Source organism: Dermacentor andersoni, chromosome 2 (assembly GCF_023375885.2).
Source record: "Dermacentor andersoni chromosome 2, qqDerAnde1_hic_scaffold, whole genome shotgun sequence".
Classification (NCBI taxonomy): domain Eukaryota; kingdom Metazoa; phylum Arthropoda; class Arachnida; order Ixodida; family Ixodidae; genus Dermacentor; species Dermacentor andersoni.
This window is the reverse complement of record NC_092815.1, coordinates 60623620-60637622: the sequence shown is the minus strand read 5'-3', so window position 1 is coordinate 60637622 and position 14003 is coordinate 60623620. Positions and strand designations below refer to the sequence as shown.

At 47.6% G+C, this 14003-nt stretch overlaps 1 protein-coding gene across 1 annotated transcript in view; it reads right to left on the bottom strand.

Moving 5' to 3' along the window:
• Nucleotides 1–14003, bottom strand: part of LOC126542218 (synaptogenesis protein syg-2-like) — a 138332-nt gene that overhangs the window by 42027 nt on the left and 82302 nt on the right. The window lies entirely within an intron of this gene.

Below are 14003 nucleotides of genomic sequence, written 5' to 3'. Positions count from 1 at the left end.
AAGACGGTTCGACTGATAGCTGTAGAAGCGTCATTCAAAACACACGCAATTATTCTCCACTTCCGGCCGCTTTTTCTCTACTTCCTTTTACTGCGAATCTATTTATTCGGACCCTGTGCCGTCGTTGCTGGACTTCGCTAAAACGCGGTAACGTGACCTAGCGGGAGGGGAGAAGAAAAGCCCAACAGGGAAGAAGGAGTTGGAGTGAGCCCTTTCCCCCTGTGAGAATGCTATCTTATATGTGAAGCTTATACGGTTGCCACACGGTGCACTTTCGGCGATCGAGCGAGATCGGCATCGAATTTATCGGTGATTGATTCCACCCTGCCGCGAAATAAACAAATGGTTGCGGCCAATGAACAGTCCCCAGCAATTCAAACGCAATACCAAGAGTGCCTGGCAGCCGGCACTTTTTGCGCCAGCAAGAAGTTCCGACAGCACGTCAATCGTAAAACCAATCCAACCAGTCGTCAAAACGATTGCAGCGCCCGTATCTCCAATGGTGGGCCTTGGCGCAATATACGGAGCTTTGGATTAGTGGTTCCGCCCATTCCATCTCAGCTACGACTATGGGAAGACCACGAGTAGTGCGCACTCCTGAGGGAGAAGCTGCCTATCGCAAAAGCGAAAACGAGGTGAAAAGGTGAAAAAATGGCGAAACAAAATATTTACAAAATAGGCTGCTTGCGAAGTTTGACTTGCATCGTGTAACACTCGGGGTAACTAAAACAGATGCATGGTTCGACCATCTTCACGGACTGGAAGGGGCGGTAATAATTTAAATAAAAAGATTTTGATCGAGAAATATTTTCCAAGCAACGGTTAAATTTGTTGATTTTCACTTTTACTCTTTGTTTCGCTGTTGCCTCGGCTCTCTCCCTTAGTATATCGCTTAATTTCTCAACTCCTTGCGACTCTTGTTTCCAGTTACCAATTTTGCACGAAAATTTCTGTAAAATTAGTGAAAACCCAGACGAGGGAATGGGTGACAGTGATATTGCTTTTGGGTCTAAGGGTTATTGCAGGATTTGATGATGAACGCTGTTTCGCATTAGTTAATTTTCCCCCATATTTAATCCATATCGCGGCTATATGGTTCCGAGGATCTGCCAGCGTCGCGGCGAGCCGTCACTCGAGGAAATAATGAAGCAAAAGGAAAAGTTAAACGCAATCGGAATTTCCTCCAGGCGAAACTCGTTCCATGAGCATACAGACCAGCTCACTACAAGCCGAATCGCTTTCCTGGTCCCTGGACCAGTCTGAGCAAAGAAGGTTGAACTAACGAAGCAATAGTAATGCGCGTGACCGTTGCAATAGATGGTGGCAACTGAACGCATCTCGAGTTGATCGCATGGGTACTGAATCGATGAGAAAGCTTGACTTCACACCACAGGAAATGCCGATAACTACGACCACCAAAAAGGAGTGAAAAAGACAGCAAAATTTTGACCACCAAATAGCTGTCAAGTCTCAAGATTGATTTGGCGGCGCTTTAGGAATGTGTGTGAGGAGTGATGGCGTGGGCGTGCAGAGGAGGTGGGGTGGGGGCGCCACCCCCCCCCCCTCCCGGGTACGTGCCTGTAATAGGTCCTAACGCTAGCACATCTACACACGAAGACCATGTGGCTTCATAGGGTGAACCCTTCAAGAATACTTTACCACTTTCACACTTGAAGTATTTGAACACATAAACACTTCTAGAACCTCTGGTTAGACAGTTTTTCTAAACAATTACAGGCTGTTTTCAAGCGGTGCCAGTCTTGTTTTTTTTTCCTCTTCTCCATGGCATGTCAATTGAACAACACGACAACTGCACCACCGCCATCTCTCCGCTACCCACTACATAGTACGCCAACAATCACATCGCTTCTGCTGCCCGCACACGTCTTGTCCACATCTCCTCTATCCGAACATTTAATTCCACGTACACTTCGAACAATTCTTGGCAGCACGCGAGTTCTTTGGGATGTTTCCAATATGCTCTCATCCGTTACGGCATCGCTTTTTCTTGTTCTCTCGGTATACAGACCAAGGAGGTTTTCTTAATTTCTACATGCTTTCCTTCATAATTTTTTTAAAGTCAACATATCTTTTTGGATATTTTTTTTAAATCTATCAGTCATATAGATGCGCAGTCATTGTGAAGTAGCATTTCAACATGCTTTCTGTCCTTGTCAGAATAACTTTCCACGGAAAAATAACGATGAAGAATGCTCCTGACGTTTCATCTCTGCGGTTAAACTTAGACGAACAGGCCACGCGTTCAAAGCAGTCATATGTAAAAGAGTCAGCGATACCCGCCGTGGTTGCTCAGTGGCTAGGGTGTTGGGCTGCTGTGCACGAGGTCGCGGGATAGAATCCCGGCGACGGCGGCCCCATTTCGAAGGGAGCGAAATGCACAAACACCCGTGGTACTTAGATTTAGGTGAACGTTAAAGAACCCCAGGTGTTCGAAATTTCCGAAGTCCCCCACTACGGCGTGCCTCATAATCAGAAAGTGGTTTTGGCACGTAAAATCCCATAATTTTTAAAAGTCACAGATTGCTCACAAAAACAGAAGCAACAGAATCCGCCAAAACAAAAAAGTGCAAACCCGTAAGAAATCCGTGATTTGAGAAGAGTGGAACTTCTGTCTGTTTTCTCTTATTCTTTTTTTTTTTTTTGCGTCGGTGCCTATCTCTCTGCGTTGCGAGGCATTGCTTAATAAGCGAATTTTTTATGCATGTTACTTACCGCGATCCGTTCACCCCAGATAAATTGTAACAGGGCGAAAGTGGCGCAGAGGTTGGCTCAGTGTGCTATTGTCCACCGAAATTAAAATAAAACAGTATCTGCGAGAGTTGAATATATTTGGGAAGGTATACATATATATGCAGGCTCGAAATCATAGGATGCGCCGTTGCTGTGTTATGGCGGGCCACCTTAGTTCTTGCTGAGTACCGAGACTTTTGGCGTGTAACAGTCATGAACCAGAGGCTCGAGCAATTCGTCAGCTTGAGCACCCGTAAAAGGGACAACAGAAGGGTTTATCTAGATATCCATCAGGTTTGTATCTCGAATGAAGTGAAATGACCAATGTTATAGCGATATTCTGAACACTTTCGCCTCTTCTGGAAACCCCACTTGTGTGGACCGATGTGCGTGGGCAGTGCCTGGGACTTCTTGTACCTGCTAAGTAATTCTGTCTGCTTTTCCTGTCAAGCTGTGGATACAGCCAAGCTAACATTGATTTCGTAAAACCGATCAACACTGTCGACCGCCACAAGGGCTCAGGATAAGCTGAAGGTACGTGCACATCTCTCTCCCAGTGAAGTATGGCCATGACTACGCCGGTGTCTCAAGATAACGGGAACAGGCACAATGTAAACCTTGCTCTGTATGAACAACGAAGCCGATCACCTTAATGAAGTAACGCAGAATTGAAACATGAGGAACGAAGCTATAGAAGAGAAGCTACTCGCACATGACAACGAAATCAGCAATGCACTTCATCTACAGTATTAGGCTTCAAAAAGAATATTTCATAAGTGGGCATGCAGGCTGGCGACTCGCGTAAAAGAAGAGAACGAGAAAATGTGCATGCGAATCCATTTGGCCGGCCACAGTGAGCTGGTTCGCATAATGCATGTTGAATGATTGTTTTTCAGACGAAATATGAACAGTTCCACTGCCTTGTTTCTGCTGGGAACTGCATTGCAGCGTGTCCTGCGACGCAACCGCTTTCAGTTTGAAATTTTGATTATGGTTCGGTCATATACGGCATATAGACAGATAGATAAACTTTATTAAAAGGAAAACCGCTAATGATCGGGGCCCCTAGTCCAGGGCTCCGCTGGCTCTTGCCATCTTCTCAGCTCTCTTTATCAGCTTGAAGCTGGTCGTCGAGGCAGCCGCGTCAGCCAGAACAAATGGAAACCACGAGTGGTGGCCGCTGCCAGAAACACGACGCTCTCTGAATGCAGGTTGTCCAGTGCCAAGCACGCGGTAGGTTCACATGGGCTGAAACAAAAAGGGACCTGTATGAAACTGGAGGACAAGGAAAGAAAGGTAAGAAAGTTAGAGAGGTCAGTGGTTTGAAACGGGAGCTTCAAACCAAGTGATGCTGCTTCATCTGCTGCTGCTACTGCTGGAGCGTCTTTTCGGCTTCCCCAGCGTGGTGCAATTCGCGTGGCATGGAAATCGAAGCCACGTCTTCTCGTGACTCTTCTGACTACGTTCAGACTCAAACACAATCACTTCCCTCTTTCTGCTTCTAAAGGAACACAGATGCAGAAAAAACGGCAAGGCAAAGATGGAAATGAGATACCGCTCGGGAGTCCGTATCGAGCGCCTCTCGTTGTTTTGAAGGCAGCTACCCCAGATTCGGCACCTCCGAAGAGCATCTAGGCAGCTTCTGCATGACTGTTCTCTCACTGTTCTCCGTTATGTTGTTTCGCGCGTGCAGTCGTGGAACGTATAGCATGCACACCTGACACCTGCGGCGCCCCAGGAACGAAAATAAAATGCTGCCACGGAAACAGGGACAGCTGTCAGGAACGGCGCCGTACCGCAGTGCATGATAAAAACAGGACAAAACAGAATCCGCACGTATAGGTGCCGCTTGCGTGTCCCAAGAAGATTTGGTTCAAATGCATTTTTTTCGATGGTATTTCTTGTGTCGTGTCATTAACACGAGCAACGCAGGCGAGGAAATAGATTCCTGTTATGTAAAGAGCAGAAAGAACTAGACCTGCTTACAAATGGGTGCGCTGCTGCACAACAGGAAAGATACTTGCCCGAGCTCTTCCCTTCTTTGCTGTTCTTTTTTTTTATTCATGCAGCGGCTCAAAGGCTGAGACAAGGCACACCAGTCTTGAGTAAGGAAGAGCAGCTTCGATCCCTGCTGGTGGCAACTCTATTTCCATGAGGACAAATGCAAATGTGCGTGAGTACATGTCCCTCCCATGCGCAGGGACCTTGGCGCATTCGCAATCGATTCGGAGTAGTCTACCAGACTTCTTAAGATACGACAACGTTGCTCCCACTGGTTCAGCTAGGCACAAGCGTGCCCCGGCCTGGCGGTCGGTTTTCTTCAGTAGTAATAAGAGAGAGAGAGAGAGAAACGAAGAGGGTTGGCTACCCTAACCTTGGAGAAAGAGGAAGAATCGATTAGGAGTGAGGAGAAAAATAATAGAGTCAGTAATTCACGGTCAGTCGCAGAGGAATATTCGGTGTCACAAACGTTCATGCAATCCAGTGTCCTTCACAAATTACAGAAGGGCTTTTGTGGCCTTTTTCATGAAGAATGCATAGGCCATGATCCAATGATCTTTTCTTCCGAGAGCGAGGGGTAATTTAGAGCACAGGTTCTTTTCCCAAACTTAGGGCTGATAAGCTTAGGAAAGGAGCCTGTGCCCTAAATTCACACTGACATCCTCGTGAGCACATAAAAAAATGAGTCTGGTGGTCCCATGTCGCCAACTTCCCAGTAAGCGGGTGTCCTTTTAAGCGCCTTGAGCTCCAGTAGTGGCCGATCGTGTTTACGCAGCACTCGTCTGTCTACCACAACAGCGGCGGTTACTCGACTACATTAACACAGCTGCGGTAGGAGAAGCGGCGTTCCAGAGAAGATCGCAAATCTCGGTAGGACCCCTTTCGAGATGAGAACCCATATTAACAACCAAGCGCCAGCTTGTGGTAGATCTCTAGCCAATAGAAAAGAAACAGGTGGGCTTCCGGTGGCTCTAGAATTCGAACCTAAGACCTCCCCAATACAGACGCCGACGATCTACCATTTCACCTTTGGACAACTGATGCGGTTATAAGTTCTAACTCTACGCGTTAGCTATAGAATGAGGATACCTTAGCAGAAGCGTACGAGTTAATGATGACTACACTGTGTCCTTCGATGTGCAAGAAAATGTGAGAAATCTCAACATGGCCTGGCGTTTCCATCGTAATGCATGTGCCGAAATCAAGAACCCGAGAAAGTAAGCCCTTTCTTTCCGGGAAGGCCCAATTGGGCCTCTGAAGGACTAATTCTCCAGCCGCGGCCCACACAAGCACCGTCAATAGCAGGACCGCACGACGACACAGGCGCTAGAGTCAGCGGCGCAAGTGTGCTTAGCGCGTCGGTATAATTGATTTCGCAATTAAATTTACTTAAATGCCTTGCCGCTATTTTTTGTAATGTAGTAATTCAACCGAACTTATGTATGCTTCCCTATAGACGTCTTGCATTCACAACAGCGAGTTGAGCACCACTTCGGGATGGCTCGTGTGCGGCCGAATTCATCATTTCGTAAGCCTTGCAATCATGCACTATACAATGCCAGCCAAGAAAAAAAAAGTAAAAGGAACTTCTTTTGTCGTACTCACTCCATCGTCTTTTGCAAGCAAAGCTACTTCACTCGTATTTCCAGTTGCTCTAATATAAAGCAACGGCTGTTGCTTTATCCAGCTTCAAGCGGAAGCTGGGGCAAAACACGCCACCATTACTTCAAATTGTTATACAGCTTCTTGAGGCGCTCAGCAACGGTGGTTGCACACCTGCGAATCAAGTGTAGATATTCTGTGCTCGAAGCTTGAAAAGTAGGTAAGGAAAGTGTTTCAGCTGTCAACTTGGTGCGGCCGTGAATGCCCCAGCCTCCTTTTCTTTTTTTTTCCTTTAGACGCTCGCCACCACCTACGAGCCATTCGAGGTAGCCTCAAGACCAAGAGCTTGCTTGCTACGCTGAAAAGAATAATAATAATGAGAACACAAATGTAAAACAGGCATCTGGAACTGGTGTCGGAGACTGACGTGGAGGGAAATGGAGCATCGAAATTGGTAAGAACATATACGCCACTGCGCAAGGAGCCAGAAACGAAGGGGAAGGGGGTGGTGAAGCGTAGGAAGAGGAGGTCCAGCTGCTAAGTGCACTTGGCATTCTTTTGAATCGTGCGAACGGATCATCGATTCCTCCTGTCACGTCGAGTGGGACACTTGTCACGAGAGGCCTGTCCGCCCAAACGAAACCTGTCGTCTGTCTCCGAGCACAGCGGCTAAAAGCTCCCTCACAGAGCAGCACTGACGCTCCAACATCTCCGGTCCTCCCTTCGTGACCTGCGCGTACCTATCTGCCCATCCACCTCCTTCTTCAAACCCCTTCCACGCGTGCCCACGTGGTGTGCTCAGTGGCCGTTCGCATATCCGTCATTCGCTTGTTGTCGACGTCTCTCCGTCTCTATGGCGACTGTAACATGGTATGCTCTGACTTGAAATTCACTTTAGTGCGCATGTTTTTGTATATTTATCTTCCTGTGTTTTCGCAATTATCAAGGCACTCTTCTTTATTTTTGTCATGAAGCACGAGACCACGTACTCTGAGCATTGGTTCGCACTCGGCCCTGTCGTTTCGTCAGGTTTTCCTTTTCCTGCAGGCGTCCTTCTTTTCCTCCTCGCTGTTCTCTCCACTTTACGGATGAGTTGGACACTGCGAAATGAATCACGCTTGTGTAGAACTTACAGCGGCTTCGAATTGTAACTTGATTCGGTGTGTTGTTTGCGACTGAATATATGCATATACAAATATGTTGAAGTGAATGGTTCGACGTATTTCTTCAACTTAGCGATCGCCGATGCTGCTCCGTTGCTTAAGTGAATTATACCAGAGAATGTCTAGACAGGGGAAACGAGTGCAAAGTTGGTTAAAACGACATATTCCTGAAAGGGAGGCAGCCAGGCGTTACAGACGATCAGACTATAAACTTGAAGAAACATTTAGGGCGAAAATAATTTTTTCTTGCGTAAAAAAAGCGATTAGTGGCGAATCAAGCGCACCAGTGTACTTCGTAAGCCTGCCGTTCTCTGCATTGTGGGAACTCACGTTGCTAATAAGCACAAAGTACCTCTGTTCTTAATTGACGCTCGTCCTTGCACAGACTGTTTCAATGTACTTGTTCATGAGACTCTAGTAAAATATTCATAACCGCCCCAGTTCAGACGTCTACACACTAAGAAAGACCTACAGCCGGAGGAATCCTGTCATAATCTTTTTTCAGGGTGATGCTTTCTCTAAGGAGCCAGCCGAATACATGAAAGGAGAATCACGGGGAAAAAAAAAGAACACAGAACGTCAGAGAAGCGAAAGTGAACGGCGGTGGCTGAGCGATGCAAAAAAAAATAATAATAATAATGGCGCGGATCGCACCCAAATAAAAATAAAACAACGAGCTGTGGTGTCGCGTTGTAGTGATCGCCATCTGCAACGCGAATAACCGCGATGCTAGGTACGAGCTCCAACTTCTCGAAAAAAGATACTTGACTGCTCGTTCCTCTCTTTTACGCAAGCAGCGGGGACAAAAGAGACAAACGGGTTGAGCTAGAAGTGCTTCGTGAACCAAAAACAGTCTCCGAGACCTATTGTGTTTTCCGGGGTAACGCCTTCCCAGTTCAATAATAGCGGAGCAAACGCCTGCTCTGTGAAGGCATAAAGAAAGTCAAGAAGTACAGATCAAATAACTGGGCTCGTGCTCGCGATCTCGTCGGCGAGGCCATCACTGCGTTATGTGCGGTTCCTCCGCATTGGGACCTCCACCTGCGAAGCGGAACGGGAGCGCGCTCCAAGGTCCTTCCCCTCCTGTTCCAAGTCTCATGCAATATTCGGATGCACCAGGCACTTGGCTATAAGCCCATCCACTCCCGACCATACGGCGCTGCGTTCACCTCGCCGCGTTCTCCTTTCTATATCCACGCGACAGCTTATGTGTTTGCCTGCTTGTCCGGGGCTGTACGCGCTTGTCAGTGTCATTGGGAGACCATAGACTCGCTTTCCCGGCGCGCGGCGTCCATTACTATTGAATTTGTGGCGCGTGAGTCGACTACAGCAGACACACAGAAGCGGAGCCCGCCAGCAGTTTCGGACCCAGAACGACTACTTGGAACCCCAGTCTTTCATCGCTCCTCCGTAACACACGCCTGCCCCCTTCCCGCCCCCTTCCCCCCTGCGCACACGCGCACGCACACACACAACCAAACACGCTCGTCCTATACTTCCTGTTCGTTGGACAGCCCTGCGGCGATGTCCGATGTTCGAAACATTGCCACTCGGGGCGTTCAGTTGCGTCCTTTCTGCAGAGTGTCTTCGCATATAAACCAGTTAAGGGAGAACCAGAAGTGATCCATGGGTGCATATATACGTATAGGTCGCAAAACAATATCCGGTAGCAGGTAACACAGAACGCAAGAGGCAATGTAAGAGGTGTTTCGACTCGTTTAGCTTCTGGCCTAAGTATACAGTGCAGCGTGAGACCTAACTCAAGATAGGGAAACACACGGGTCGTTTGCCTTTGCCTCAGAAGCATTATAGTGTTACCGCCTCCGGAATCCTTGATCAATCTTCATACGTCTCTCGTCCTGAGCCCCATCCTGTATACATGGTTCCGAACATAGGCCGCATCCATAGGCAGTACCAAACGCTCCAGGCGCTGCATCAAAAGAATCTGCTTAGGATCTGCTTATCATTTGACCCTTTGGAATGAGCCAAAATGAGGCTGAAGTAACAAAAAAGTCCTTGCTTGCCTCAAAGCGTGTACTTTCACAAATCTGTCGGGACTTATGAGAGCCGAAACCTGCTGTACTCACCACATCCGTGGAAAACGTGGCCTTTTCTATCTTTGCTCCTGTTGTTGTGGCATCTTCGATAATTTTTGAAACAAAAGGATCCCATATGGGTTCCTCGCTGATTCGCACGAGAAAGAACCCTTTCTTTTCTTTTATCTTATTTTGCGTGGATTCAATATTCTACGTGTGCCAGTAAAGAACCGCTAGCCGCAGTGGTTGCAAATGTGTGTGCTATATTTCACTTATACAGCTGATACTACAACCATTTGTGAGTTAATGCACAAAAATGGTCACCTTGGTTGGCAGACTCGTAGTGCGATATCAGCTTCTGTCATACCCGATGCGGAGAAAAGGTAGGTTGAACACTTGAGATGTTTCATCTACACAAGCGAAACTCGTGGCAATTACCACAGTCTTACATTCACTCGTCGGCACGGAGACCGCTGTTGTGATAACTACCGACCAGAAGGCTGCCCGCACCGCCTTCGGAGGCATGTAGACCACATACAATTCCTCGCTTTTGTGAGACTACAGCGACTCAAAGAGACGAGTACAAACGCAACCATCGATTGGGTGCACTCCCAAGTCGGGATACCAATAAATTACATGGCTGATAGACTTGCTAGTAGTGTCAATTCCTAGCCGTTGACCGTAGCACCACCTCATGACCATAGCAGCTAGAAAGGGCTGTTTGTAGCTTTGTCGCGGCCATTTCGCTGTTCATCTCAGCGCAAGAATCTGGGGCGCTATAACGTAAAGCCATTCCTAACTTTTCTATTCCAACTGTGTAATCAGCCCTCCGCGATTGAACCAAGCGGCCCACTTAGCGCCATCGGTAGCAACGAAACGGCGTCTAAATTCCCATGGCTGCGGCGCTACGTAACGAGCTCGCCTCGACGCAACAGAGTTGGCACATCGGAACACTCGCTGCCGAGATAGCCAGCCTGCCAGGTGTTGTGTCATGGCGCCTCGACGCAGCAGATAGGCCAACCCGAAGGCCTGGGGCGAGGCGGGTTGTGGTCGGCGAGGCAGTCGCGCGCCGGTGCCGCCCTCTCGCTCTCGCAAGCCCGCGTGCGGTCCCTATCTCTCCCTCTCTCTCAGCCCCCTGGGCTTAGCTGCTGCGCGCGTCTGCGGGCCTTGTTTGCCGCTGCTGCTTTTCTCGGTAACTCGTCGCGCAAGACGTCGGTGGCAAGCGGTGTCCTTGATCTCTCAGCAATACCGCCCAAATGATTCCGGTTCAGAGCCAGGTTAACGAAGAAACTGCACAACAAAAAATGACCATAATAACCAGCTCCAGTTTAAACGCAATACTTGTTAACATACCTCTCATCGAAACATTACTCGCAGAGCAAAACTCAAAGGACCGCTCGGCGGCGTTCAATTGGACAGTAATGATTTCACACTCACAACTCATAAGAGGTGTTTAGGTGTCCTCGGATTTTTTTTTATTCGTTTACTTTCTTTTTCTAATATACACCTTTGCTACGTCATTTCCTGTATGATAAACACATTTTCCACCTTTTCATTTCACTTAAATCTCTCTCCCTTTCCCCTGCAGATCAGTATTGGCTCAATTGATACAAATTTTGGTGTCTAACATTAGCGAGAGTAGACCAGGACGCTGCGAGACAAAACTGTACTGGCCTAATCCTTTGAATGAAGCCCAACAAACATATTACGCAGATTGTATCATTGAAACTAGAATGGAAGCCGGAGGTCAGTGACCCCTGTGCGAACTGAGTCCCACCTCCTACGCCCCCTCCGTCTCCTGTGCGCGCCCACATGCACAATCACCCACACACACACACCACGCCCCGCGTTTTTTTAAAGGAATAAAACGGGCCAACGAGCGCTGGTCGAAAGACGAGGCCAATTTAATTCAACGCAAGAAAAAGAGTGCCGTGATGTACCTTTTCTTTATTTTATTTTTTCAAGTGAGGACGTTGCTCTTTGGCGCCGTATAGCCAGCAAATTTTAGATCATGTTTCAGCGCCCCATATGTTGCCCGCAGGAACTCACTGCTTACGAGCCTTCGCCGAATGTGGAAGATCGAGTGGTTCCGACAAAAGCGCCAACGAGAAGCAGAGTAAAATGCGAGCACCCACGGACTCTGCTAACATATTCTTATAGACAGGCAGAGTTATTTCTTTCGTACATGTTTTTCTTTCTTCTTTTTAGAAACCCGAGCCATTGTTACCAACCATACTTTAAGCGCAGCCAAACGTCAGGGAAAAAAAAAAGAAATAGACCGTGCGTGCTTTTTAGCAGAACGCGAAATTCCATACTGATGCACGCACCACGCCGCTTCGTGGGCGCAGACGGAACGTGCGCAAGAAAACAGCTCCCATCAAACCTGCTCTTACTCTTGAAGCGCACGCTGAGCGCGCGCGGGACTGTAAAAGACGCTCTATTTTATGCACGCGTAAGGTATACGCGCTCGCGAGAAAAGAATTCGTCTCCCATACAGTTGCGGGGAGCTGTACCGTCATTTTCCTTTTGCTTCCTTTGATTTCTTGCTCTCTCTGTCGTCGCTTTCTGTTTTCCTTTCCTCACAACAATATGCCGCCGGTGAAAAAGAAAAAAACAAACATGACGGAATGCTGCCGAGCGAAACAGCAGTTTTTTTTTATAATATATATGACGATACGGGGCATTTTCAGCGCATCTCAAAAAGCGAGTCATCTTTCAAAAACGAAGCGCGCTTCTTCTTTGTCTTCTTCCTATTTATCCCCCACTATTTACTTCGCATATTTTTTTATCATCTTAGTAGCGCCTGCCGTCGATCTGCTTTCCAAGCTCTTCAGTGTCGCCGTTTCGATGTCGCCGAGTGCCGTAAGAGAGAGAGTGAGAGAGAGAGAGAGAGATACGGTAGCAAAAGCGTCGGGCCTTGCCCAATCTTTTCGCCATCTTTTCTATTTCCAGCGGTCTCGGAATCTTCGGTTTCTCCTTCTCGTCGGACTTACAGCTCGACGCGGAACAACAGCACTACGAAGAAGCAGAAAGGCTGCGTCGTCGACTTCGGAAATGCTGTCGCCGACTCGCGACGACAAAAAAACTGGTCGATGCACCGAGTCAAAACAACACAGAGCACGCCGCTTGATGCCCGAAGCGTATCTAGTGGACTTAAAAAAAGAGAGAGAGAGAAATGCCACGGTGTGCTTCGCTTGCTCCGAAGTGAACAGTTGAGCGGATTCCTCGCGCTGGGGAAGGTCACCGACGCGGAAATCGCGGACCTGCGGAGAGATGCTTGTTCTCGATCTTAGGACAAGAGCTCTTAATACTCCTGTAGTAGTGCGATCGCAGCTTCTGAGAGGAAACAACAGAAAATGTTACGGTTAAATGGTGCATTTGACTTCTATACTTCCATATAGGTCGCTTACATGTTCACCGAGAGGCGCTCGTTATGGCCTGAAAAATGAGCTATAAAAAAAGCGGGGCACGGGTCGCTGCGCCAGCGTAAATTTTCCGCACCAGCTGCAATTGCGGCTTCACGGACCAGCGGCGATGCCAACGGGCGAAGCTAGTCATTCGTTATGAAATTTTAGGAAGTAATGGCAAAAGCCGTTCTATTTTAAATGAACGAAAACTAACCACAGGCAAGTAACGTACGCTTTTCCTTGGCGAACGGAGATGCAGAAGTACGAAATATTAGATGTCAGATTGACGTAATCATTGCTTCAGTTTTGAAATTCGATTCTCGATTACTTATCTGGCTTAACGCCCCAAAGCAACACGGAGCCTATGAGAGGCGCCGTATAGTACAGTAAAGGCCTGCGGCTTAATGTTCAGTTCTTTGACGAGCACCCTATAAAGTAGATAAGGCCAAGTGTTGGATCAGTTGATACATGATCAACTGAAACTAAAACCAGCGAAAGCGAGTTATTTGTCCAGCGTTCGTCGTAGGTGCTCTTTGTATATTGTGTATGCGCTTATTTCGCTGGTATTTGTCTTCGTTGACTCTTAAAGTTAACACGGGTCTGTCGTGCAAGAACGCAATACCTTGTGGTGAGCAACAGAAGGCCACATCTACAGACCTACTACGGCAGATAGTGCGCCACATTCGGAAACATAAATTTGCCCTGGATTTATCCCGCTCATTACATATGTTTATTTTGCGGGACAAATGCAGAAACGTGTAATCGGCGAAATCTTTCATTCCGGCCTGATTTACTGCGTCATTTGCTGTCCATTCAAAAAAAAAATTGAGCGAGGTGTATTTCTAACTATAATACTAGAGCTCTTATGACAAGGAATAATAACCCCTGTGGCAGCGCGAAAGGGCCCTATAGTATTGTAAATAAATGAATAATGAGAAAATCCAATTAAAGTGTACGTAGACTCTGCAGGGCGTGACTTAAAGCGCTGGGAATTACACGTCGGTATACTTATGCAAGTATCGCAAACTAAGCCGCCACCTTGC